The sequence below is a fragment of the Narcine bancroftii genome, chromosome 6 (genome assembly GCF_036971445.1).
Source record: "Narcine bancroftii isolate sNarBan1 chromosome 6, sNarBan1.hap1, whole genome shotgun sequence".
Taxonomy (NCBI): Eukaryota; Metazoa; Chordata; class Chondrichthyes; order Torpediniformes; family Narcinidae; genus Narcine; species Narcine bancroftii.
This window is the reverse complement of record NC_091474.1, coordinates 248643659-248667739: the sequence shown is the minus strand read 5'-3', so window position 1 is coordinate 248667739 and position 24081 is coordinate 248643659.

Here is a 24081-nt window from a genome sequence, read left to right as displayed (position 1 = left end):
GCGGGGAATAAGAGGCGGGGTATCAGAGGCGGGGAATTAGAGGCAGGGAATCTGAGGCAGGGAATCTGAGGCAGGGAATCTGAGGCAGGGAATCAGAGGCGGGGAATCAGAGGCAGGGAATCAGAGGCGGGGAATTAGATGTGGGGAATCAGGGGGAGGAAAAGAGATGTGGGGAAAGAGAGTCAGAGAAAGAGGCGCGGAAATAGAGGCAGGGAAAGAGAGGCGGGGAATGAAAGGTGGGGAATCAGAGGAGGGGAAACAGGCGGGTAAACAGAGGCAGGTAAACATAGGTGGATAAATAGAGGCGGGGAAAGAGGCGGGCAAAACATAGTGGTTGGAACTTGTGTGTTTAAAATGAGGTACACAAAACAGATCAAACAGTGTTGTTGAAATTGAGGGAGGGAAAGACAGGCACGGAAAGTGTGGAGGGGAAAGAGTGGAGGCGAAAGAGAGGCGTCGAGACAGAGGTGGGGAATCAGAGGCAGGGAATCAGAGGCGGGCCATCAGTGGCAGGCAATCAGAGGTGGGGAATCAGAGGCGGGGAATAAGAGGCCTGGAATCAGAGGCGGGGAATCAGAGGCATGGAATCAGAGGCAGGGAATCAGAGGCGGGGAATCAGAGGCGGGGAAACAGAGGCGGGGAATCAGAGGAGGGGATTCAGAGGCGGGGATTCAGAGGCTGGGAATCAGAGGCGGGGAATCAGAGGCGGGGAATCAGAGGCGGGGAATCGGAGGCAGCGATCTGAGGCAGGGAATCTGAGGCAGGGAATCTGAGGCAGGGAATCTGAGGCAGGGAATCTGAGGCGGGGAATCTGAGGCGGTAAATCTGAGTCGGGGTATCTGAGGCAGGGAATCTGAGGCAGTGAATCAGAGGCATGGAATCAGAGGCGGGTTATCAGAGGGGGCAAATGAGATGTGGGAAACTAGATGCAGAGTTAGAGGCACGGAAATAGAGGCAGGCAAAGAGAGGCAGGGTATCAGAGGCAGGGAATCAGAGGCGGGGAATCAGAGACAAGGAAAGAGAGGCGTGGAATCAGAGGTGCGGTATCAGAGGCAGGGAATCAGAGGCAGAGAATCAGAGGCAGGGAATCAGAGGCAGGCAATCAGAGGCAGGGTATCAGAGGCAGGGAATCAGAGGAAGGCAATCAGAGGCAGGGAATCTGAGGCAGGGAATCTGAGGCAGGGAATCTGAGGCAGGGAATCAGAGGCAGGGAATCTGAGGCAGGGAATCTGAGGCATGGAATCTGTGGAGGGGAATCAGAGGCGGGGAATCAGAGGCAGGGAATCAGAGGCAGGGAATCAGAGGCAGGGAATCAGATGAAGGGAATCAGATGAAGGGAATCTGAGGCAGGGAATCTGAGGCAGGGAATCTGAGGCAGGGAATCTGAGGTGGGGAATCTGAGGCGGGGAATCTGAGGCGGGGAATCTGAGGCGGGGAATCTGAGGCAGGGAATTTGAGGCGGGGATTCTGAGGCGGGGAATCTGAGGCGGGGAATCTGAGGCAGGGAATCTGAGGCGGGGATTCTCAGGCATGGAATCTCAGGCAGGGAATCAGAGCCGGGGAATCTGAGGCGGGGAATCAGACGCGGGGAATAAGAGGCGGGGAATCAGTGGCGGGGAATCAGAGGCAGGGAATCTGAGGCAAGGAATCTGAGGCAGGGAATCTGAGGCAGGGAATCAGAGGCGGGGAATCAGAGGCGGGGAATCAGAGGCGGGGAATCAGAGACACGGAAATAGAGGCGTGGAATCAGAGGTGCAGAATCAGAGGCAGGGAATCAGAGGCAGGGAATCAGAGGCAGGGAATCAGAGGCAGGGAATCTGAGGCGGGGAATCTGAGGCGGGGAATCTGAGGCAGGGAATCTGAGGCGGGGAATCTCAGGCAGGGAATCTCAGGTAGGGAATCAGAGCCAGTAAATATGAGGCAGGGAATCAGAGGCGGGGAATCAGAGGCGGGGAAACAGAGGCAGGGAATCAGAGGCGGGGAATCAGAGGCGGGGAATCAGAAGCGGGGAATAAGAGGCGGGGAATCAGAGGCGGGGAATCAGAGGCAGGGAATCTGAGGCAAGGAATCTGAGGCAGGGAATCAGAGCCCGGGAATCTGAGGCAGGGAATCAGAGGCAGGCAATCAGAGGCAGGGAATCTGAGGCGGGGAATCTGAGGCGGGGAATCTGAGGCGGGGAATCTGAGGCGGGGAATCTGAGGCAGGGAATCTGAGGCAGGGAATCTGAGGCGGGGAAACAGAGACACGGAAATAGAGGCGTGGAATCAGAGGTGCGGAATCAGAGGCAGGGAATCAGAGGCAGGGAATCAGAGGCAGGGAATCAGAGGCAGGGAATCTGAGGCGGGGAATCTGAGGCGGGGAATCTGAGGCAGGGAATCTGAGACGGGGAATCTGAGGCGGGGAATCTGAGGCGGGGAATCTGAGGCGGGGAATCTGAGGCGGGGAATCTGAGGCAGGGAATCTGAGGCGGGGAATCTCAGGCAGGGAAACTCAGGTAGGGAATCAGAGCCAGGAAATATGAGGCGGGGAATCAGAGGCGGGGAATCAGAGGCGGGGAAACAGAGGCAGGGAATCAGAGGCGGGGAATCAGATGCGGGGTATCAGAGGCAGGGAATAAGAGGCGGGGAATCAGAGGCGGGGAATCAGAGGCAGGGAATCTGACGCAGGGAATCTGAGGCAGGGAATCTGAGGCAGGGAATCTGAGGCGGGGAATCAGAGTTGGGGAATCAGAGGCGGGGAATCAGAGGCGGGGAATCAGAGGCGGCGAATCAGAGGCGGGGAATCAGAGGCGGCGAATCAGAGGTGGGGAATCAGAGGCGGGGAATCTGAGGCAGTGAATCAGAGGCGGGGAATCAGAGACACGGAAGGAGAGGCGTGGAATCAGAGGCGCGGAATCAGAGGCAGGGAATCAGAGGCAGGGAATCAGAGGCAGGGATTTAGAGGCAGGGAATCAGAGGCAGGGAATCAGAGGCAGGCAATCAGAGGCAGGGAATCTGAGGCGGGGAATCTGAGGTGGGGAATCTGAGGCGGGGAATCTGAGGCGGGGAATCTGAGGCGGGGAATCTGAGGCGGGGAATGTGAGGCAGGGAATCACAGGCAGGGAATCAGCGCCGGGGAATCTGAGGCGGGGACTCAGAGGCTGGGAATCTGAGGCAGGGAATATGAGGCAGGGAATCTGAGGCAGGGAATCTGAGGCGGGGAATCTGAGGCGGGGAATCTGAGGCGGGGAATCTGAGGCAGGGAATCTGAGGCGGGGATTCTGAGGCATGGAATCTCAGGCAGGGAATCAGAGCCGGGGAATCTGAGGCGGGGAATCAGACGCGGGGAATCAGAGGTGGGGAAACACAGGCAGGGAATCAGAGGCTGGGAATCAGAGGCGGGGAATCAGAGGCGGGGAATAAGAGGTGGGGAATCAGAGGCGGGGAATCAGAGGCAGGGTATCTGAGGCAAGGAATCTGAGGAAGGGAATCTGAGGCAGGGAATCAGAGGCGGGGAATCAGAGGCGGGGAATCAGAGGAGGGGAATCAGAGGCATGGAATCAGAGGCGGGTTATCAGTGGGGGCAAATGAGATGTGGGAAACTAGATGCAGAGAAAGAGGCACCGAAATAGAGGCAGGCAAAGAGAGGCAGGGTATCAGAGGCAGGGAATCAGAGGCGGGGAATCAGAGACACGGAAAGAGAGGCGTGGAATCAGAGGTGCGGAATCAGAGGCAGGGAATGAGAGGCAGGGAATGAGAGGCAGGAATCAGAGGCAGGGAATCAGAGGTAGGGAATCAGAGGCAGGGAATCTGAGGCAGGGATTCTGAGGCGGGGAATCTGAGGCGGGGAATCTGAGGCGGGGAATCTGAGATGGGGAATCTGAGGCGGGGAATCTGAGGCGGGGAATCTGAGGCAGGGAATCTGAGGCGGGGAATCTCAGGCAGGGTATCTCAGGCAGGGAATCAGAGCCGGGAAATCCGAGGCGGGGAATCAGAGGCGGGGAATCAGAGGCGGGGAAACAGAGGAAGGGAATCAGAGGCGGGGAATCAGAGGCGGGGAATCAGAGGCGGGGAATAAGAGGCGGGGAATCAGAGGCGGGGAATCAGAGGCAGGGAATCTGAGGCAGGGAATCTGAGGCAGGGAATCTGAGGCAGGGAATCTGAGGCAGGGAATCAGAGGTGGGGAATCAGAGGCAGGGAATCAGAGGCGGGGAATCAGAGGCATGGAATCAGAGGCGGGTAATCAGAGGGGGCAAATGAGATGTGGGAAACTAGATGCAGAGAAAGTGGCACCGAAATAGAGGCAGGCAAAGAGAGGCAGGGTATGAGAGGCAGGGAATCGGAGGCGGGGAATCAGAGATACGGAAAGAGAGGCGTGGAATCAGAGGCTCGGAATCAGAGGCAGGGAATCAGAGGCAGGGAATCAGAGGCAGGGAATCAGAGGCAGGGAATCAGAGGCAGGGAATCAGAGGCAGGGAATCAGAGGCAGGGAATCAGAGGCAGGCAATCAGAGGCAGGGAATCTGAGGCAAGGAATCTGAGTCGGGGAATCTGAGGCGGGGAATCTGAGGCGGGGAATCTGAGGCGGGGAATCTGAGGCGGGGAATCTGAGGTGGGGAATCTGAGGCGGGGAATCTGAGGAGGGGAATCTGAGGCGGGGAATCTGAGGCGGGGAATCTGAGGCTGGGAATCTGAGGCGGGGAATCTGAGGCGGGAAATCTGAGGCGGGGAATCTGAGGCGGGGTATCTGAGGCAGGGAATCTCAGGCAGGGAATCAGAGCCGGGGAATCTGAGGCGGGGAATCAGAGGCGGGGAATCAGAGGCGGGGAAACAGAGGCAGGGAATCAGAGGCGCGGAATCAGAGGTGGGGAATCAGAGGCGGGGAATAAGAGGTGGGGAATCAAAGGCGGGGAATCAGAGGCAGGGAATCTGAGGCAGTGAATCTGAGGCAGGGAATCTGAGGCAGGGAATCAGAGGCGGGGAATCAGAGGCAGGCAATCAGAGGCGGGGAATCAGAGGCAGGGAATCTGAGGCAGGGAATCTGATGCAGGGAATCAGAGCCGGGGAATCTGAGGCAGGGAATCAGAGGTGGGGTATCAGAGGCGGGGAATCAGAGGCGGGGAATAAGAGGCGGGGAATCAGAGGCGGGGAATCAGAGGCAGGGAATCTGAGGCAGGGAATCTGAGGCAGGGAATCTGAGGCAGGGAATCAGAGGCGGGGAATCAGAGGCAGGGAATCAGAGGCGGGGAATCAGAGGCGGGGAATCAGGGGGAGGAAAAGAGATGTGGGGAAAGAGAGTCAGAGAAAGAGGCGCGGAAATAGAGGCAGGGAAAGAGAGGCGGGGAAAGAAAGGTGGGGAATCAGAGGAGGGGAAACAGGCGGGTAAACAGAGGCAGGTAAACATAGGTGGATAAATAGAGGCGGGGAAAGAGGCGGGCAAAACATAGTGGTTGGAACTTGTGTGTTTAAAATGAGGTACACAAAACAGATCAAACAGTGTTGTTGAAATTGAGGGAGGGAAAGACAGGCACGGAAAGTGTGGAGGGGAAAGAGTGGAGGCGAAAGACAGGCGTCGAGACAGAGGTGGGGAATCAGAGGCGGGGAATCAGGGGCGGGCAATCAGTGGCAGGCAATCAGAGGTGGGGAATCAGAGGCGGGGAATAAGAGGCCTGGAATCAGAAGCGGGGAATCAGAGGCCTGGAATCAGAGGCAGGGAATCTGAGGCGGGGAATCTGAGGTGGGGAATCTGAGGCGGGGAATCTGAGGCGGGGAATCTGAGGCGGGGAATCAGAGGCATGGAATCAGAGGCGGGTAATCAGAGGGGGCAAATGAGATGTGGGAAACTAGATGCAGAGAAAGTGGCACCGAAATAGAGGCAGGCAAAGAGAGGCAGGGTATCAGAGGCAGGGAATCGGAGGCGGGGAATCAGAGATACGGAAAGAGAGGCGTGGAATCAGAGGCTCGGAATCAGAGGCAGGGAATCAGAGGCAGGGAATCAGAGGCAGGGAATCAGAGGCAGGGAATCAGAGGCAGGGAATCTGAGTCGGGGAATCTGAGGCGGGGAATCTGAGGCGGGGAATCTGAGGCGGGGAATCTGAGGTGGGGAATCTGAGGCGGGGAATCTGAGGTGGGGAATCTGAGGAGGGGAATCTGAGGCGGGGAATCTGAGGCGGGGAATCTGAGGCGGGGAATCAGAGGCAGGGAATCTGAGGCGGGGAATCTGAGGCGGGGAATCTGAGGCGGGGTATCTGAGGCAGGGAATCTCAGGCAGGGAATCAGAGCCGGGGAATCTGAGGCAGGGAATCAGAGGTGGGGAATCAGAGGCGGGGAATCAGAGGCGGGGAATAAGAGGCGGGGAATCAGAGGCGGGGAATCAGAGGCAGGGAATCTGAGGCAGGGAATCTGAGGAAGGGAATCTGAGGCAGGGAATCAGAGGCGGGGAATCAGAGGCAGGGAATCAGAGGCGGGGAATCAGAGGTGGGGAATCAGGGGGAGGAAAAGAGATGTGGGGAAAGAGAGTCAGAGAAAGAGGCACGGAAATAGAGGCAGGGAAAGAGAGGCGGGGAATGAAAGGTGGGGAATCAGAGGAGGGGAAACAGGCGGGTAAACAGAGGCAGGTAAACATAGGTGGATAAATAGAGGCGGGGAAAGAGGCGGGCAAAACATAGTGGTTGGAACTTGTGTGTTTAAAATGAGGTACACAAAACAGATCAAACAGTGTTGTTGAAATTGAGGGAGGGAAAGACAGGCACGGAAAGTGTGGAGGGGAAAGAGTGGAGGCGAAAGAGAGGTGTCGAGACAGAGGTGGGGAATCAGAGGCGGGGAATCAGAGGCGGGCAATCAGTGGCAGGCAATCAGAGGTGGGGAATCAGAGGCGGGGAATAAGAGGCCTGGAATCAGAGGCGGGGAATCAGAGGCATGGAATCAGAGGCAGGGAATCAGAGGCGGGGAATCAGAGGCGGGGAAACAGAGGCGGGGAATCAGAGGAGGGGATTCAGAGGCGGGGATTCAGAGGCTGGGAATCAGAGGCGGGGAATCAGAGGCGGGGAATCAGAGGCGGGGAATCGGAGGCAGGGATCTGAGGCAGGGAATCTGAGGCAGGGAATCTGAGGCAGGGAATCTGAGGCAGGGAATCTGAGGCGGGGAATCTGAGGCGGTAAATCTGAGTCGGGGTATCTGAGGCAGGGAATCTGAGGCAGTGAATCAGAGGCATGGAATCAGAGGCGGGTTATCAGAGGGGGCAAATGAGATGTGGGAAACTAGATGCAGAGTTAGAGGCACGGAAATAGTGGCAGGCAAAGAGAGGCAGGGTATCAGAGACAGGGAATCAGAGGCGGGGAATCAGAGACAAGGAAAGAGAGGCGTGGAATCAGAGGTGCGGTATCAGAGGCAGGGAATCAGAGGCAGGGAATCAGAGGCAGGGAATCAGAGGCAGGCAATCAGAGGCAGGGTATCAGAGGCAGGGAATCAGAGGCAGGCAATCAGAGGCAGGGAATCTGAGGCAGGGAATCTGAGGCAGGGAATCTGAGGCAGGGAATCAGAGGCAGGGAATCTGAGGAAGGGAATCTGAGGCATGGAATCTGAGGAGGGGTATCAGAGGCGGGGAATCAGAGGCAGGGAATCAGAGGCATGGAATCAGAGGCAGGGAATCAGATGAAGGGAATCAGATGAAGGGAATCTGAGGCAGGGAATCTGAGGCAGGGAATCTGAGGCAGGGAATCTGAGGTGGGGAATCTGAGGCGGGGAATCTGAGGCGGGGAATCTGAGGCGGGGAATCTGAGGTAGGGAATTTGAGGCGGGGATTCTGAGGCGGGGAATCTGAGGCGGGGAATCTGAGGCAGGGAATCTGAGGCGGGGATTCTCAGGCATGGAATCTCAGGCAGGGAATGAGAGCCGGGGAATCTGAGGCGGGGAATCAGACGCGGGGAATAAGAGGCGGGGAATCAGAGGCGGGGAATCAGAGGCAGGGAATCTGAGGCAAGGAATCTGAGGCAGGGAATCTGAGGCAGGGAATCAGAGGCGGGGAATCAGAGGCGGGGAATCAGAGGCGGGGAATCAGAGGCATGGAATCAGAGGCGGGTTATCAGAGGGGGCAAATGAGATGTGGGAAACTAGATGCAGAGAAAGAAGCACGGAAATTGAGGCAGGCAAAGAGAGGCAGGGTATCAGAGGCAGGGAATCAGAGGCGGGGAATCAGAGACACGGAAATAGAGGCGTGGAATCAGAGGTGCAGAATCAGAGGCAGGGAATCAGAGGCAGGGAATCAGAGGCAGGGAATCAGAGGCAGGGAATCTGAGGCGGGGAATCTGAGGCGGGGAATCTGAGGCGGGGAATCTGAGGCGGGGAATCTGAGGCAGGGAATCTGAGGCGGGGAATCTGAGGCAGGGAATCTGAGGCGGGGAATCTCAGGCAGGGAATCTCAGGTAGGGAATCAGAGCCAGTAAATATGAGGCGGGGAATCAGAGGCGGGGAATCAGAGGCGGGGAAACAGAGGCAGGGAATCAGAGGCAGGGAATCAGAGGTGGGGAATCAGAGGCAGGGAATAAGAGGCGGGGAATCAGAGGCGGGGAATCAGAGGCAGGGAATCTGAGGCAGGGAATCTGAGGCAGGGAATCTGAGGCAGTGAATCAGAGGCATGGAATCAGAGGCGGGTTATCAGAGGGGGCAAATGAGATGTGGGAAACTAGATGCAGAGAGAGAGGCACGGAAATAGAGGCAGGCAAAGAGAGGCAGGGTATCAGAGGCAGGGAATCAGAGGCGGGGAATCAGAGGCAGGGAATCAGAGGCAGGCAATCAGAGGCAGGGAATCAGAGGCAGGGAATCAGAGGCAGGCAATCAGAGGCAGGGAATCTGAGGCAGGGAATCTGAGGCAGGGAATCTGATGCAGGGAATCAGAGGCAGGGAATCTGCGGCAGGTAATCTGAGGCAGGGAATCTGAGGAGGGGAATCAGAGGCGGGGAATCAGAGGCAGGGAATCAGAGGCAGGGAATCAGAGGCAGGGAATCAGATGAAGGGAATCAGATGAAGGGAATCTGAGGCAGGGAATCTGAGGCAGGGAATCTGAGGCAGGGAATCTGAGGTGGGGAATCTGAGGCATGGAATCAGAGGCGGGTTATCAGAGGGGGCAAATGAGATGTGGGAAACTAGATGCAGAGAAAGAGGCACGGAAATAGAGGCAGGCAAAGAGAGGCAGGGTATCAGAGGCAGGGAATCAGAGGCGGGGAATCAGAGACATGGAAAGAGAGGCGTGGAATCAGAGGTGCGGTATCAGAGGCAGGGAATCAGAGGCAGGGAATCAGAGGCAGGGAATCAGAGGCAGGCAATCAGAGGCAGGGAATCAGAGGCAGGCAATCAGAGGCAGGGAATCTGAGGCAGGGAATCTGAGGCAGGGAATCTGAGGCAGGGAATCAGAGGCAGGGAATCTGAGGCAGGGAATCTGAGGCAGGGAATCTGAGGAGGGGAATCAGAGGCGGGGAATCAGAGGCAGGGAATCAGAGGCAGGGAATCAGAGGCAGGGAATCAGATGAAGGGAATCAGATGAAGGGAATCTGAGGCAGGGAATCTGAGGCAGGGAATCTGAGGCAGGGAATCTGAGGTGGGGAATCTGAGGCGGGGAATCTGAGGCGGGGAATCTGAGGCGGGGAATGTGAGGCAGGGAATTTGAGGCGGGGAATCTGAGGCGGGGAATCTGAGGCGGGGAATCAGAGGCAGGGAATCTGAGGCCGGTATTCTCAGGCATGGAATCTCAGGCAGGGAATCAGAGCCGGGGAATCTGAGGCGGGGAATCAGACGCGGGGAATAAGAGGCGGGGAATCAGAGGCGGGGAATCAGAGGCAGGGAATCTGAGGCAAGGAATCTGAGGCAGGGAATCTGAGGCAGGGAATCAGAGGCGGGGAATCAGAGGCGGGGAATCAGAGGCGGGGAATCAGAGGCATGGAATCAGAGGCGGGTTATCAGAGGGGGCAAATGAGATGTGGGAAACTAGATGCAGAGAAAGAAGCACGGAAATAGAGGCAGGCAAAGAGAGGCAGGGTATCAGAGGCAGGGAATCATAGGCGGGGAATCAGAGACACGGAAATAGAGGCGTGGAATCAGAGGTGCGGAATCAGAGGCAGGGAATCAGAGGCAGGGAATCAGAGGCAGGGAATCAGAGGCAGGGAATCTGAGGCGGGGAATCTGAGGCGGGGAATCTGAGGCGGGGAATCTGAGACGGGGAATCTGAGGCGGGGAATCAGAGGCGGGGAATCAGAGGCGGGGAAACAGAGGCAGGGAATCAGAGGCGCGGAATCAGATGCAGGGAATCAGAGCCGGGGAATCTGAGGCAGGGAATCAGATGTGGGGAATCAGAGGCGGGGAATCAGAGGCGGGGAATAAGAGGCGGGGAATCAGAGGCGGGGAATCAGAGGCAGGGAATCTGAGGCAGGGAATCTGAGGCAGGGAATCTGAGGCAGGGAATCAGAGGCGGGGAATCAGAGGCAGGGAATCAGAGGCGGGGAATCAGAGGTGGGGAATCAGGGGGAGGAAAAGAGATGTGGGGAAAGAGAGTCAGAGAAAGAGGCGCGGAAATAGAGGCAGGGAAAGAGAGGCGGGGAATGAAAGGTGGGGAATCAGAGGAGGGGAAACAGGCGGGTAAACAGAGGCAGGTAAACATAGGTGGATAAATAGAGGCGGGGAAAGAGGCGGGCAAAACATCGTGGTTGGAACTTGTGTGTTTAAAATGAGGTACACAAAACAGATCAAACAGTGTTGTTGAAATTGAGGGAGGGAAAGACAGGCACGGAAAGTGTGGAGGGGAAAGAGTGGAGGCGAAAGAGAGGCGTCGAGACAGAGGTGGGGAATCAGAGGCGGGGAATCAGAGGCGGGCAATCAGTGGCAGGCAATCAGAGGTGGGGAATCAGAGGCGGGGAATAAGAGGCCTGGAATCAGAGGCGGGGAATCAGAGGCATGGAATCAGAGGCAGGGAATCAGAGGCGGGGAATCAGAGGCGGGGAAACAGAGGCGGGGAATCAGAGGAGGGGATTCAGAGGCGGGGATTCAGAGGCTGGGAATCAGAGGCGGGGAATCAGAGGCGGGGAATCAGAGGCGGGGAATCGGAGGCAGCGATCTGAGGCAGGGAATCTGAGGCAGGGAATCTGAGGCAGGGAATCTGAGGCAGGGAATCTGAGGCGGGGAATCTGAGGCGGTAAATCTGAGTCGGGGTATCTGAGGCATGGAATCTGAGGCAGTGAATCAGAGGCATGGAATCAGAGGCGGGTTATCAGAGGGGGCAAATGAGATGTGGGAAACTAGATGCAGAGTTAGAGGCACGGAAATAGAGGCAGGCAAAGAGAGGCAGGGTATCAGAGGCAGGGAATCAGAGGCGGGGAATCAGAGACAAGGAAAGAGAGGCGTGGAATCAGAGGTGCGGTATCAGAGGCAGGGAATCAGAGGCAGGGAATCAGAGGCAGGGAATCAGAGGCAGGCAATCAGAGGCAGGGTATCAGAGGCAGGGAATCAGAGGCAGGCAATCAGAGGCAGGGAATCTGAGGCAGGGAATCTGAGGCAGGGAATCTGAGGCAGGGAATCAAAGGCAGGGAATCTGAGGCAGGGAATCTGAGGCATGGAATCTGAGGAGGGGAATCCGAGGCGGGCAATCAGAGGCAGGGAATCAGAGGCAGGGAATCAGAGGCAGGGAATCAGATGAAGGGAATCAGATGAAGGGAATCTGAGGCAGGGAATCTGAGGCATGGAATCTGAGGCAGGGAAGCTGAGGTGGGGAATCTGAGGCGGGGAATCTGAGGCGGGGAATCTGAGGCGGGGAATCTGAGGCAGGGAATTTGAGGCGGGGATTCTGAGGCGGGGAATCTGAGGCGGGGAATCTGAGGCAGGGAATCTGAGGCGGGGATTCTCAGGCATGGAATCTCAGGCAGGGAATCAGAGCCGGGGAATCTGAGGCGGGGAATCAGACGCGGGGAATAAGAGGCGGGGAATCAGAGGCGGGGAATCAGAGGCAGGGAATCTGAGGCAAGGAATCTGAGGCAGGGAATCTGAGGCAGGGAATCAGAGGCGGGGAATCAGAGGCGGGGAATCAGAGGCGGGGAATCAGAGGCATGGAATCAGAGGCGGGTTATCAGAGGGGGCAAATGAGATGTGGGAAACTAGATGCAGAGAAAGAAGCACGGAAATAGAGGCAGGCAAAGAGAGGCAGGGTATCAGAGGCAGGGAATCATAGGCGGGGAATCAGAGACACGGAAATAGAGGCGTGGAATCAGAGGTGCGGAATCAGAGGCAGGGAATCAGAGGCAGGGAATCAGAGGCAGGGAATCAGAGGCAGGGAATCTGAGGCGGGGAATCTGAGGCGGGGAATCTGAGGCGGGGAATCTGAGACGGGGAATCTGAGGCGGGGAATCAGAGGCGGGGAATCAGAGGCGGGGAAACAGAGGCAGGGAATCAGAGGCGCGGAATCAGATGCAGGGAATCAGAGCCGGGGAATCTGAGGCAGGGAATCAGATGTGGGGAATCAGAGGCGGGGAATCAGAGGCGGGGAATAAGAGGCGGGGAATCAGAGGCGGGGAATCAGAGGCAGGGAATCTGAGGCAGGGAATCTGAGGCAGGGAATCTGAGGCAGGGAATCAGAGGCGGGGAATCAGAGGCAGGGAATCAGAGGCGGGGAATCAGAGGTGGGGAATCAGGGGGAGGAAAAGAGATGTGGGGAAAGAGAGTCAGAGAAAGAGGCGCGGAAATAGAGGCAGGGAAAGAGAGGCGGGGAATGAAAGGTGGGGAATCAGAGGAGGGGAAACAGGCGGGTAAACAGAGGCAGGTAAACATAGGTGGATAAATAGAGGCGGGGAAAGAGGCGGGCAAAACATCGTGGTTGGAACTTGTGTGTTTAAAATGAGGTACACAAAACAGATCAAACAGTGTTGTTGAAATTGAGGGAGGGAAAGACAGGCACGGAAAGTGTGGAGGGGAAAGAGTGGAGGCGAAAGAGAGGCGTCGAGACAGAGGTGGGGAATCAGAGGCGGGGAATCAGAGGCGGGCAATCAGTGGCAGGCAATCAGAGGTGGGGAATCAGAGGCGGGGAATAAGAGGCCTGGAATCAGAGGCGGGGAATCAGAGGCATGGAATCAGAGGCAGGGAATCAGAGGCGGGGAATCAGAGGCGGGGAAACAGAGGCGGGGAATCAGAGGAGGGGATTCAGAGGCGGGGATTCAGAGGCTGGGAATCAGAGGCGGGGAATCAGAGGCGGGGAATCAGAGGCGGGGAATCGGAGGCAGCGATCTGAGGCAGGGAATCTGAGGCAGGGAATCTGAGGCAGGGAATCTGAGGCAGGGAATCTGAGGCGGGGAATCTGAGGCGGTAAATCTGAGTCGGGGTATCTGAGGCATGGAATCTGAGGCAGTGAATCAGAGGCATGGAATCAGAGGCGGGTTATCAGAGGGGGCAAATGAGATGTGGGAAACTAGATGCAGAGTTAGAGGCACGGAAATAGAGGCAGGCAAAGAGAGGCAGGGTATCAGAGGCAGGGAATCAGAGGCGGGGAATCAGAGACAAGGAAAGAGAGGCGTGGAATCAGAGGTGCGGTATCAGAGGCAGGGAATCAGAGGCAGGGAATCAGAGGCAGGGAATCAGAGGCAGGCAATCAGAGGCAGGGTATCAGAGGCAGGGAATCAGAGGCAGGCAATCAGAGGCAGGGAATCTGAGGCAGGGAATCTGAGGCAGGGAATCTGAGGCAGGGAATCAAAGGCAGGGAATCTGAGGCAGGGAATCTGAGGCATGGAATCTGAGGAGGGGAATCCGAGGCGGGCAATCAGAGGCAGGGAATCAGAGGCAGGGAATCAGAGGCAGGGAATCAGATGAAGGGAATCAGATGAAGGGAATCTGAGGCAGGGAATCTGAGGCATGGAATCTGAGGCAGGGAAGCTGAGGTGGGGAATCTGAGGCGGGGAATCTGAGGCGGGGAATCTGAGGCGGGGAATCTGAGGCAGGGAATTTGAGGCGGGGATTCTGAGGCGGGGAATCTGAGGCGGGGAATCTGAGGCAGGGAATCTGAGGCGGGGATTCTCAGGCATGGAATCTCAGGCAGGGAATCAGAGCCGGGGAATCTGAGGCGGGGAATCAGACGCGGGGAATAAGAGGCGGGGAATCAGAGGCGGGGAATCAGAGGCAGGGAATCTGAGGCAAGGAATCTGAGGCAGGGAATCTGAGGCAGGGAATCAGAGGCGGGGAATCAGAGGCGGGGAATCAGAGGCGGGGAATCAGAGGCATGGAATCAGAGGCGGGTTATCAGAGGGGGCAAATGAGATGTGGGAAACTAGATGCAGAGAAAGAAGCACGGAAATTGAGGCAGGCAAAGAGAGGCAGGGTATCAGAGGCAGGGAATCAGAGGCGGGGAATCAGAGACACGGAAATAGAGGCGTGGAATCAGTGGTGCAGAATCAGAGGCAGGGAATCAGAGGCAGGGAATCAGAGGCAGGGAATCAGAGGCAGGGAATCTGAGGCGGGGATTCTGAGGCAGGGAATCTGAGGCGGGGAATCTGAGGCGGGGAATCTGAGGCGGGGAATCTGAGGCGGGGAATCTGAGGCAGGGAATCTGAGGCGGGGAATCTCAGGCAGGGAATCTCAGGTAGGGAATCAGAGCCAGTAAATATGAGGCAGGGAATCAGATGCGGGGAATCAGAGGCGGGGAAACAGAGGCAGGGAATCAGAGGCGGGGAATCAGAGGCGGGGAATCAGAGGCAGGGAATAAGAGGCGGGGAATCAGAGGCGGGGAATCAGAGGCAGGGAATCTGAGGCAGGGAATCTGAGGCAGGGAATCTGAGGCAGGGAATCTGAGGAGGGGAATCAGAGGCAGGGAATCAGAGGCAGGGAATCAGAGGCAGGGAATCAGAGGCAGGGAATCTGAGGCGGGGAATCTGAGGCGGGGAATCTGAGGCGGGGAATCTGAGACGGTGAATCTGAGGCGGGGAATCTGAGGCGGGGAATCTGAGGCAGGGAATCAGAGGCGGGGAATCAGAGGCGGGGAATCACAGGCAGGGAATAAGAGGCGGGGATTTAGAGGCAGGGAATCAGAGGCAGGGAATCAGAGGCAGGCAATCAGAGGCAGGGAATCTGAGGCGTGGAATCTGAGGCGGGGAATCTGAGGCGGGGAATCTGAGGCGGGGAATATGAGGCCGGGAATCTGAGGCGGGGAATCAGAGGCATGGAATCAGAGGCGGGTAATCAGAGGGGGCAAATGAGATGTGGGAAACCAGATGCAGAGAAAGTGGCACCGAAATAGAGGTAGGCAAAGAGAGGCAGGGTATCAGAGGCAGGGAATCGGAGGCGGGGAATCAGAGATACGGAAAGAGAGGCGTGGAATCAGAGGCAGGGAATCAAAGGCAGGGAATCAGAGGCAGGGAATCAGAGGCAGGGAATCAGAGGCAGGGAATCAGAGGCAGGGAATCAGAGGCAGGCAATCAGAGGCAGGGAATCTGAGGCAGGGAATCTGAGTCGGGGAATCTGAGGCGGGGAATCTGAGGCGGGGAATCTGAGGCGGGGAATCTGAGGTGGGGAATCTGAGGCGGGGAATCTGAGGCGGGGAATCTGAGGCAGGGAATCTGAGGCGGGGAATCTGAGGCGGGGAATCTGAGGTGGGGTATCTGAGGCAGGGAATCTCAGGCAGGGAATCAGAGCCGGGGAATCTGAGGAGGGGAATCTGAGGCGGGGAATCTGAGGTGGGGAATCTGAGGCGGGGAATCTGAGGCTTGGAATCTGAGGCGGGGAATCTGAGGCGGGGAATCTGAGGTGGGGTATCTGAGGCAGGGAATCTCAGGCAGGGAATCAGAGCCGGGGAATCTGAGGCGGGGAATCAGAGGCGGGGAATCAGAGGCGGGGAAACAGAGGCAGGGAATCAGAGGCGCGGAATCAGATGCAGGGAATCAGAGCCGGGGAATCTGAGGCGGGGATTCAGAGGTGGGGAATCAGAGGCGGGGAATCAGAGGCGGGGAATAAGAGGCGGGGTATCAGAGGCGGGGAATTAGAGGCAGGGAATCTGAGGCAGGGAATCTGAGGCAGGGAATCTGAGGCAGGGAATCAGAGGCGGGGAATCAGAGGCAGGGAATCAGAGGCGGGGAATCAGATGTGGGGAATCAGGGGGAGGAAAAGAGATGTGGGGAAAGAGAGTCAGAGAAAGAGGCGCGGAAATAGAGGCAGGGAAAGAGAGGCGGGGAATGAAAGGTGGGGAATCAGAGGAGGGGAAACAGGCGGGTAAACAGAGGCAGGTAAACATAGGTGGATAAATAGAGGCCGGGAAAGAGGCGGGCAAAACATAGTGGTTGGAACTTGTGTGTTTAAAATGAGGTACACAAAACAGATCAAACAGTGTTGTTGAAATTGAGGGAGGGAAAGACAGGCACGGAAAGTGTGGAGGGGAAAGAGTGGAGGCGAAAGAGAGGCGTCGAGACAGAGGTGGGGAATCAGAGGCGGGGAATCAGAGGCGGGCCATCAGTGGCAGGCAATCAGAGGTGGGGAATCAGAGGCGGGGAATAAGAGGCCTGGAATCAGAGGCGGGGAATCAGAGGCATGGAATCAGAGGCAGGGAATCAGAGGCGGGGAATCAGAGGCGGGGAAACAGAGGCGGGGAATCAGAGGAGGGGATTCAGAGGCGGGGATTCAGAGGCTGGGAATCAGAGGCGGGGAATCAGAGGCGGGGAATCAGAGGCGGGGAATCGGAGGCAGGGATCTGAGGCAGGGAATCTGAGGCAGGGAATCTGAGGCAGGGAATCTGAGGCAGGGAATCTGAGGCGGGGAATCTGAGGCGGTAAATCTGAGTCGGGGTATCTGAGGCAGGGAATCTGAGGCAGTGAATCAGAGGCATGGAATCAGAGGCGGGTTATCAGAGGGGGCAAATGAGATGTGGGAAACTAGATGCAGAGTTAGAGGCACGGAAATAGAGGCAGGCAAAGAGAGGCAGGGTATCAGAGGCAGGGAATCAGAGGCGGGGAATCAGAGACAAGGAAAGAGAGGCGTGGAATCAGAGGTGCGGTATCAGAGGCAGGGAATCAGAGGCAGGGAATCAGAGGCAGGGAATCAGAGGCAGGCAATCAGAGGCAGGGTATCAGAGGCAGGGAATCAGAGGAAGGCAATCAGAGGCAGGGAATCTGAGGCAGGGAATCTGAGGCAGGGAATCTGAGGCAGGGAATCAGAGGCAGGGAATCTGAGGCAGGGAATCTGAGGCATGGAATCTGTGGAGGGGAATCAGAGGCGGGGAATCAGAGGCAGGGAATCAGAGGCAGGGAATCAGAGGCAGGGAATCAGATGAAGGGAATCAGATGAAGGGAATCTGAGGCAGGGAATCTCAGGCAGGGAATCAGAGCCGGGGAATCTGAGGAGGGGAATCTGAGGCGGGGAATCTGAGGTGGGGAATCTGAGGCGGGGAATCTGAGGCTTGGAATCTGAGGCGGGGAATCTGAGGCGGGGAATCTGAGGTGGGGTATCTGAGGCAGGGAATCTCAGGCAGGGAATCAGAGCCGGGGAATCTGAGGCGGGGAATCAGAGGCGGGGAATCAGAGGCGGGGAAACAGAGGCAGGGAATCAGAGGCGCGGAATCAGATGCAGGGAATCAGAGCCGGGGAATCTGAGGCGGGAATTCAGAGGTGGGGAATCAGAGGCGGGGAATCAGAGGCGGGGAATAAGAGGCGGGGTATCAGAGGCGGGGAATTAGAGGCAGGGAATCTGAGGCAGGGAATCTGAGGCAGGGAATCTGAGGCAGGGAATCAGAGGCGGGGAATCAGAGGCAGGGAATCAGAGGTGGGGAATCAGATGTGGGGAATCAGGGGGAGGAAAAGAGATGTGGGGAAAGAGAGTCAGAGAAAGAGGCGCGGAAATAGAGGCAGGGAAAGAGAGGCGGGGAATGAAAGGTGGGGAATCAGAGGAGGGGAAACAGGCGGGTAAACAGAGGCAGGTAAACATAGGTGGATAAATAGAGGCCGGGAAAGAGGCGGGCAAAACATAGTGGTTGGAACTTGTGTGTTTAAAATGAGGTACACAAAACAGATCAAACAGTGTTGTTGAAATTGAGGGAGGGAAAGACAGGCACGGAAAGTGTGGAGGGGAAAGAGTGGAGGCGAAAGAGAGGCGTCGAGACAGAGGTGGGGAATCAGAGGCGGGGAATCAGAGGCGGGCCATCAGTGGCAGGCAATCAGAGGTGGGGAATCAGAGGCGGGGAATCAGAGGCATGGAATCAGAGGCAGGGAATCAGAGGCGGGGAATCAGAGGCGGGGAAACAGAGGCGGGGAATCAGAGGAGGGGATTCCGAGGCGGGGTTTCAGAGGCTGGGAATCAGAGGCGGGGAATCAGAGGCGGGGAATCAGAGGCGGGGAATCGGAGGCAGCGATCTGAGGCAGGGAATCTGAGGCAGGGAATCTGAGGCAGGGAATCTGAGGCAGGGAATCTGAGGCGGGGAATCTGAGGCGGTAAATCTGAGTCGGGGTATCTGAGGCAGGGAATCTGAGGCAGTGAATCAGAGGCATGGAATCAGAGGCGGGTTATCAGAGGGGGCAAATGAGATGTGGGAAACTAGATGCAGAGTTAGAGGCACGGAAATAGAGGCAGGCAAAGAGAGGCAGGGTATCAGAGGCAGGGAATCAGAGGCGGGGAATCAGAGACAAGGAAAGAGAGGCGTGGAATCAGAGGTGCGGTATCAGAGGCAGGGAATCAGAGGCAGGGAATCAGAGGCAGGGAATCAGAGGCAGGCAATCAGAGGCAGGGTATCAGAGGCAGGGAATCAGAAGAAGGCAATCAGAGGCAGGGAATCTGAGGCAGGGAATCTGAGGCAGGGAATCTGAGGCAGGGAATCAGAGGCAGGGAATCTGAGGCAGGGAATCTGAGGCATGGAATCTGTGGAGGGGAATCAGAGGCGGGGAATCAGAGGCAGGGAATCAGAGGCAGGGAATCAGAGGCAGGGAATCAGATGAAGGGAATCAGATGAAGGGAATCTGAGGCAGGGAATCTGAGGCAGGGAATCTGAGGCAGTGAATCTGAGGTGGGGAATCTGAGGCGGGGAATCTGAGGCGGGGAATCTGAGGCGGGGAATCTGAGGCAGGGAATTTGAGGCGGGGATTCTGAGGCGGGGAATCTGAGGCGGGGAATCTGAGGCAGGGAATCTGAGGCGGGGATTCTCAGGCATGGAATCTCAGGCAGGGAATCAGAGCCGGGGAATCTGAGGCGGGGAATCAGACGCGGGGAATAAGAGGCGGGGAATCAGAGGCGGGGAATCAGAGGCAGGGAATCTGAGGCAAGGAATCTGAGGCAAAGAATCTGAGGCAGGGAATCAGAGGCGGGGAATCAGAGGCGGGGAATCAGAGGCGGGGAATCAGAGACACGGAAATAGAGGCGTGGAATCAGAGGTGCAGAATCAGAGGCAGGGAATCAGAGGCAGGGAATCAGAGGCAGGGAATCAGAGGCAGGGAATCTGAGGCGGGGAATCTGAGGCGGGGAATCTGAGGCAGGGAATCTGAGGCGGGGAATCTCAGGCAGGGAATCTCAGGTAGGGAATCAGAGCCAGTAAATATGAGGCAGGGAATCAGAGGCGGGGAATCAGAGGCGGGGAAACAGAGGCAGGGAATCAGAGGCGGGGAATCAGAGGCGGGGAATCAGAAGCGGGGAATAAGAGGCGGGGAATCAGAGGCGGGGAATCAGAGGCAGGGAATCTGAGGCAAGGAATCTGAGGCAGGGAATCAGAGCCCGGGAATCTGAGGCAGGGAATCAGAGGCAGGCAATCAGAGGCAGGGAATCTGAGGCGGGGAATCTGAGGCGGGGAATCTGAGGCGGGGAATCTGAGGCGGGGAATCTGAGGCGGGGAATCTGAGGCGGGGAATGTGAGGCAGGGAATCACAGGCAGGGAATCAGCGCCGGGGAAACTGAGGCGGGGACTCAGAGGCTGGGAATCTGAGGCAGGGAATCTGAGGCAGGGAATCTGAGGCAGGGAATCTGAGGCGGGGAATCAGAGACACGGAAATAGAGGCGTGGAATCAGAGGTGCGGAATCAGAGGCAGGGAATCAGAGGCAGGGAATCAGAGGCAGGGAATCAGAGGCAGGGAATCTGAGGCGGGGAATCTGAGGCGGGGAATCTGAGGCAGGGAATCTGAGACGGGGAATCTGAGGCGGGGAATCTGAGGCGGGGAATCTGAGGCGGGGAATCTGAGGCGGGGAATCTGAGGCAGGGAATCTGAGGCGGGGAATCTCAGGCAGGGAAACTCAGGTAGGGAATCAGAGCCAGGAAATATGAGGCGGGGAATCAGAGGCGGGGAATCAGAGGCGGGGAAACAGAGGCAGGGAATCAGAGGCGGGGAATCAGATGCGGGGAATCAGAGGCAGGGAATAAGAGGCGGGGAATCAGAGGCGGGGAATCAGAGGCAGGGAATCTGACGCAGGGAATCTGAGGCAGGGAATCTGAGGCAGGGAATCTGAGGCGGGGAATCAGAGTTGGGGAATCAGAGGCAGGGAATCAGAGGCGGGGAATCAGAGGCGGCGAATCAGAGGCGGGGAATCAGAGGCGGCGAATCAGAGGCGGGGAATCAGAGGCGGGGAATCTGAGGCAGTGAATCAGAGGCGGGGAATCAGAGACACGGAAGGAGAGGCGTGGAATCAGAGGCGCGGAATCAGAGGCAGGGAATCAGAGGCAGGGAATCAGAGGCAGGGATTTAGAGGCAGGGAATCAGAGGCAGGGAATCAGAGGCAGGCAATCAGAGGCAGGGAATCTGAGGCGGGGAATCTGAGGCGGGGAATCTGAGGCGGGGAATCTGAGGCGGGGAATCTGAGGCGGGGAATCTGAGGCGGGGAATGTGAGGCAGGGAATCACAGGCAGGGAATCAGCGCCGGGGAATCTGAGACACGGAAGGAGAGGCGTGGAATCAGAGGCGCGGAATCAGAGGCAGGGAATCAGAGGCAGGGACTCAGAGGCTGGGAATCTGAGGCAGGGAATCTGAGGCAGGGAATCTGAGGCAGGGAATCTGAGGCGGGGAATCTGAGGCGGGGAATCTGAGGCGGGGAATCTGAGGCAGGGAATCTGAGGCGGGGATTCTGAGGCATGGAATCTCAGGCAGGGAATCAGAGCCGGGGAATCTGAGGCGGGGAATCAGACGCGGGGAATCAGAGGCGGGGAAACACAGGCAGGGAATCAGAGGCTGGGAATCAGAGGCGGGGAATCAGAGGCGGGGAATAAGAGGTGGGGAATCAGAGGCGGGGAATCAGAGGCGGGGAATCAGAGGAGGGGAATCAGAGGCATGGAATCAGAGGCGGGTTATCAGTGGGGGCAAATGAGATGTGGGAAACTAGATGCAGAGAAAGAGGCACCGAAATAGAGGCAGGCAAAGAGAGGCAGGGTATCAGAGGCAGGGAATCAGAGGCGGGGAATCAGAGACACGGAAAGAGAGGCGTGGAATCAGAGGTGCGGAATCAGAGGCAGGGAATGAGAGGCAGGGAATGAGAGGCAGGAATCAGAGGCAGGGAATCAGAGGCAGGGAATCAGAGGCAGGGAATCTGAGGCAGGGATTCTGAGGCGGGGAATCTGAGGCGGGGAATCTGAGGCGGGGAATCTGAGATGGGGAATCTGAGGCGGGGAATCTGAGGCGGGGAATCTGAGGCAGGGAATCTGAGGCGGGGAATCTCAGGCAGGGTATCTCAGGCAGGGAATCAGAGCCGGGAAATCCGAGGCGGGGAATCAGAGGCGGGGAATCAGAGGCGGGGAAACAGAGGAAGGGAATCAGAGGCGGGGAATCAGAGGCGGGGAATCAGAGGCGGGGAATAAGAGGCGGGGAATCAGAGGCGGGGAATCAGAGGCAGGGAATCTGAGGCAGGGAATCTGAGGCAGGGAATCTGAGGCAGGGAATCTGAGGCAGGGAATCAGAGGTGGGGAATCAGAGGCAGGGAATCAGAGGCGGGGAATCAGAGGCGGGGAATCAGAGGCATGGAATCAGAGGCGGGTAATCAGAGGGGGCAAATGAGATGTGGGAAACTAGATGCAGAGAAAGTGGCACCGATATAGAGGCAGGCAAAGAGAGGCAGGGTATGAGATGCAGGGAATCGGAGGCGGGGAATCAGAGATACGGAAAGAGAGGCGTGGAATCAGAGGCTCGGAATCAGAGGCAGGGAATCAGAGGCAGGGAATCAGAGGCAGGGAATCAGAGGCAGGGAATCAGAGGCAGGGAATCAGAGGCAGGGAATCAGAGGCAGGGAATCAGAGGCAGGCAATCAGAGGCAGGGAATCTGAGGCAAGGAATCTGAGTCGGGGAATCTGAGGCGGGGAATCTGAGGCGGGGAATCTGAGGCGGGGAATCTGAGGCGGGGAATCTGAGGTGGGGAATCTGAGGCGGGGAATCTGAGGAGGGGAATCTGAGGCGGGGAATCTGAGGCGGGGAATCTGAGGCTGGGAATCTGAGGCGGGGAATCTGAGGCGGGAAATCTGAGGCGGGGAATCTGAGGCGGGGTATCTGAGGCAGGGAATCTCACGCAGGGAATCTGAGGCGGGGAATCTGAGGCGGGGAATCAGAGGCGGGGAATCAGAGGCGGGGAAACAGAGGCAGGGAATCAGAGGCGCGGAATCAGAGATGGGGAATCAGAGGCGGGGAATAAGAGGTGGGGAATCAAAGGCGGGGAATCAGAGGCAGGGAATCTGAGGCAGTGAATCTGAGGCAGGGAATCTGAGGCAGGGAATCAGAGGCGGGGAATCAGAGGCAGGCAATCAGAGGCGGGGAATCAGAGGCAGGGAATCTGAGGCAGGGAATCTGATGCAGGGAATCAGAGCCGGGGAATCTGAGGCAGGGAATCAGAGGTGGGGTATCAGAGGCGGGGAATCAGAGGCGGGGAATAAGAGGCGGGGAATCAGAGGCGGGGAATCAGAGGCAGGGAATCTGAGGCAGGGAATCTGAGGCAGGGAATCTGAGGCAGGGAATCAGAGGCGGGGAATCAGAGGCAGGGAATCAGAGGCGGGGAATCAGAGGCGGGGAATCAGGGGGAGGAAAAGAGATGTGGGGAAAGAGAGTCAGAGAAAGAGGCGCGGAAATAGAGGCAGGGAAAGAGAGGCGGGGAAAGAAAGGTGGGGAATCAGAGGAGGGGAAACAGGCGGGTAAACAGAGGCAGGTAAACATAGGTGGATAAATAGAGGCGGGGAAAGAGGCGGGCAAAACATAGTGGTTGGAACTTGTGTGTTTAAAATGAGGTACACAAAACAGATCAAACAGTGTTGTTGAAATTGAGGGAGGGAAAGACAGGCACGGAAAGTGTGGAGGGGAAAGAGTGGAGGCGAAAGACAGGCGTCGAGACAGAGGTGGGGAATCAGAGGCGGGGAATCAGGGGCGGGCAATCAGTGGCAGGCAATCAGAGGTGGGGAATCAGAGGCGGGGAATAAGAGGCCTGGAATCAGAAGCGGGGAATCAGAGGCCTGGAATCAGAGGCAGGGAATCTGAGGCGGGGAATCTGAGGTGGGGAATCTGAGGCGGGGAATCTGAGGCGGGGAATCTGAGGCGGGGAATCAGAGGCATGGAATCAGAGGCGGGTAATCAGAGGGGGCAAATGAGATGTGGGAAACTAGATGCAGAGAAAGTGGCACCGAAATAGAGGCAGGCAAAGAGAGGCAGGGTATCAGAGGCAGGGAATCGGAGGCGGGGAATCAGAGATACGGAAAGAGAGGCGTGGAATCAGAGGCTCAGAATCAGAGGCAGGGAATCAGAGGCAGGGAATCAGAGGCAGGGAATCAGAGGCAGGGAATCAGAGGCAGGGAATCTGAGTCGGGGAATCTGAGGCGGGGAATCTGAGGCAGGGAATCTGAGGCGGGGAATCTGAGGCGGGGAATCTGAGGCGGGGAATCAGAGGCAGGGAATCTGAGGCGGGGAATCTGAGGCGGGGAATCTGAGGCGGGGTATCTGAGGCAGGGAATCTCAGGCAGGGAATCAGAGCCGGGGAATCTGAGGCAGGGAATCAGAGGTGGGGAATCAGAGGCGGGGAATCAGAGGCGGGGAATAAGAGGCGGGGAATCAGAGGCGGGGAATCAGAGGCAGGGAATCTGAGGCAGGGAATCTGAGGAAGGGAATCTGAGGCAGGGAATCAGAGGCGGGGAATCAGAGGCAGGGAATCAGAGGCGGGGA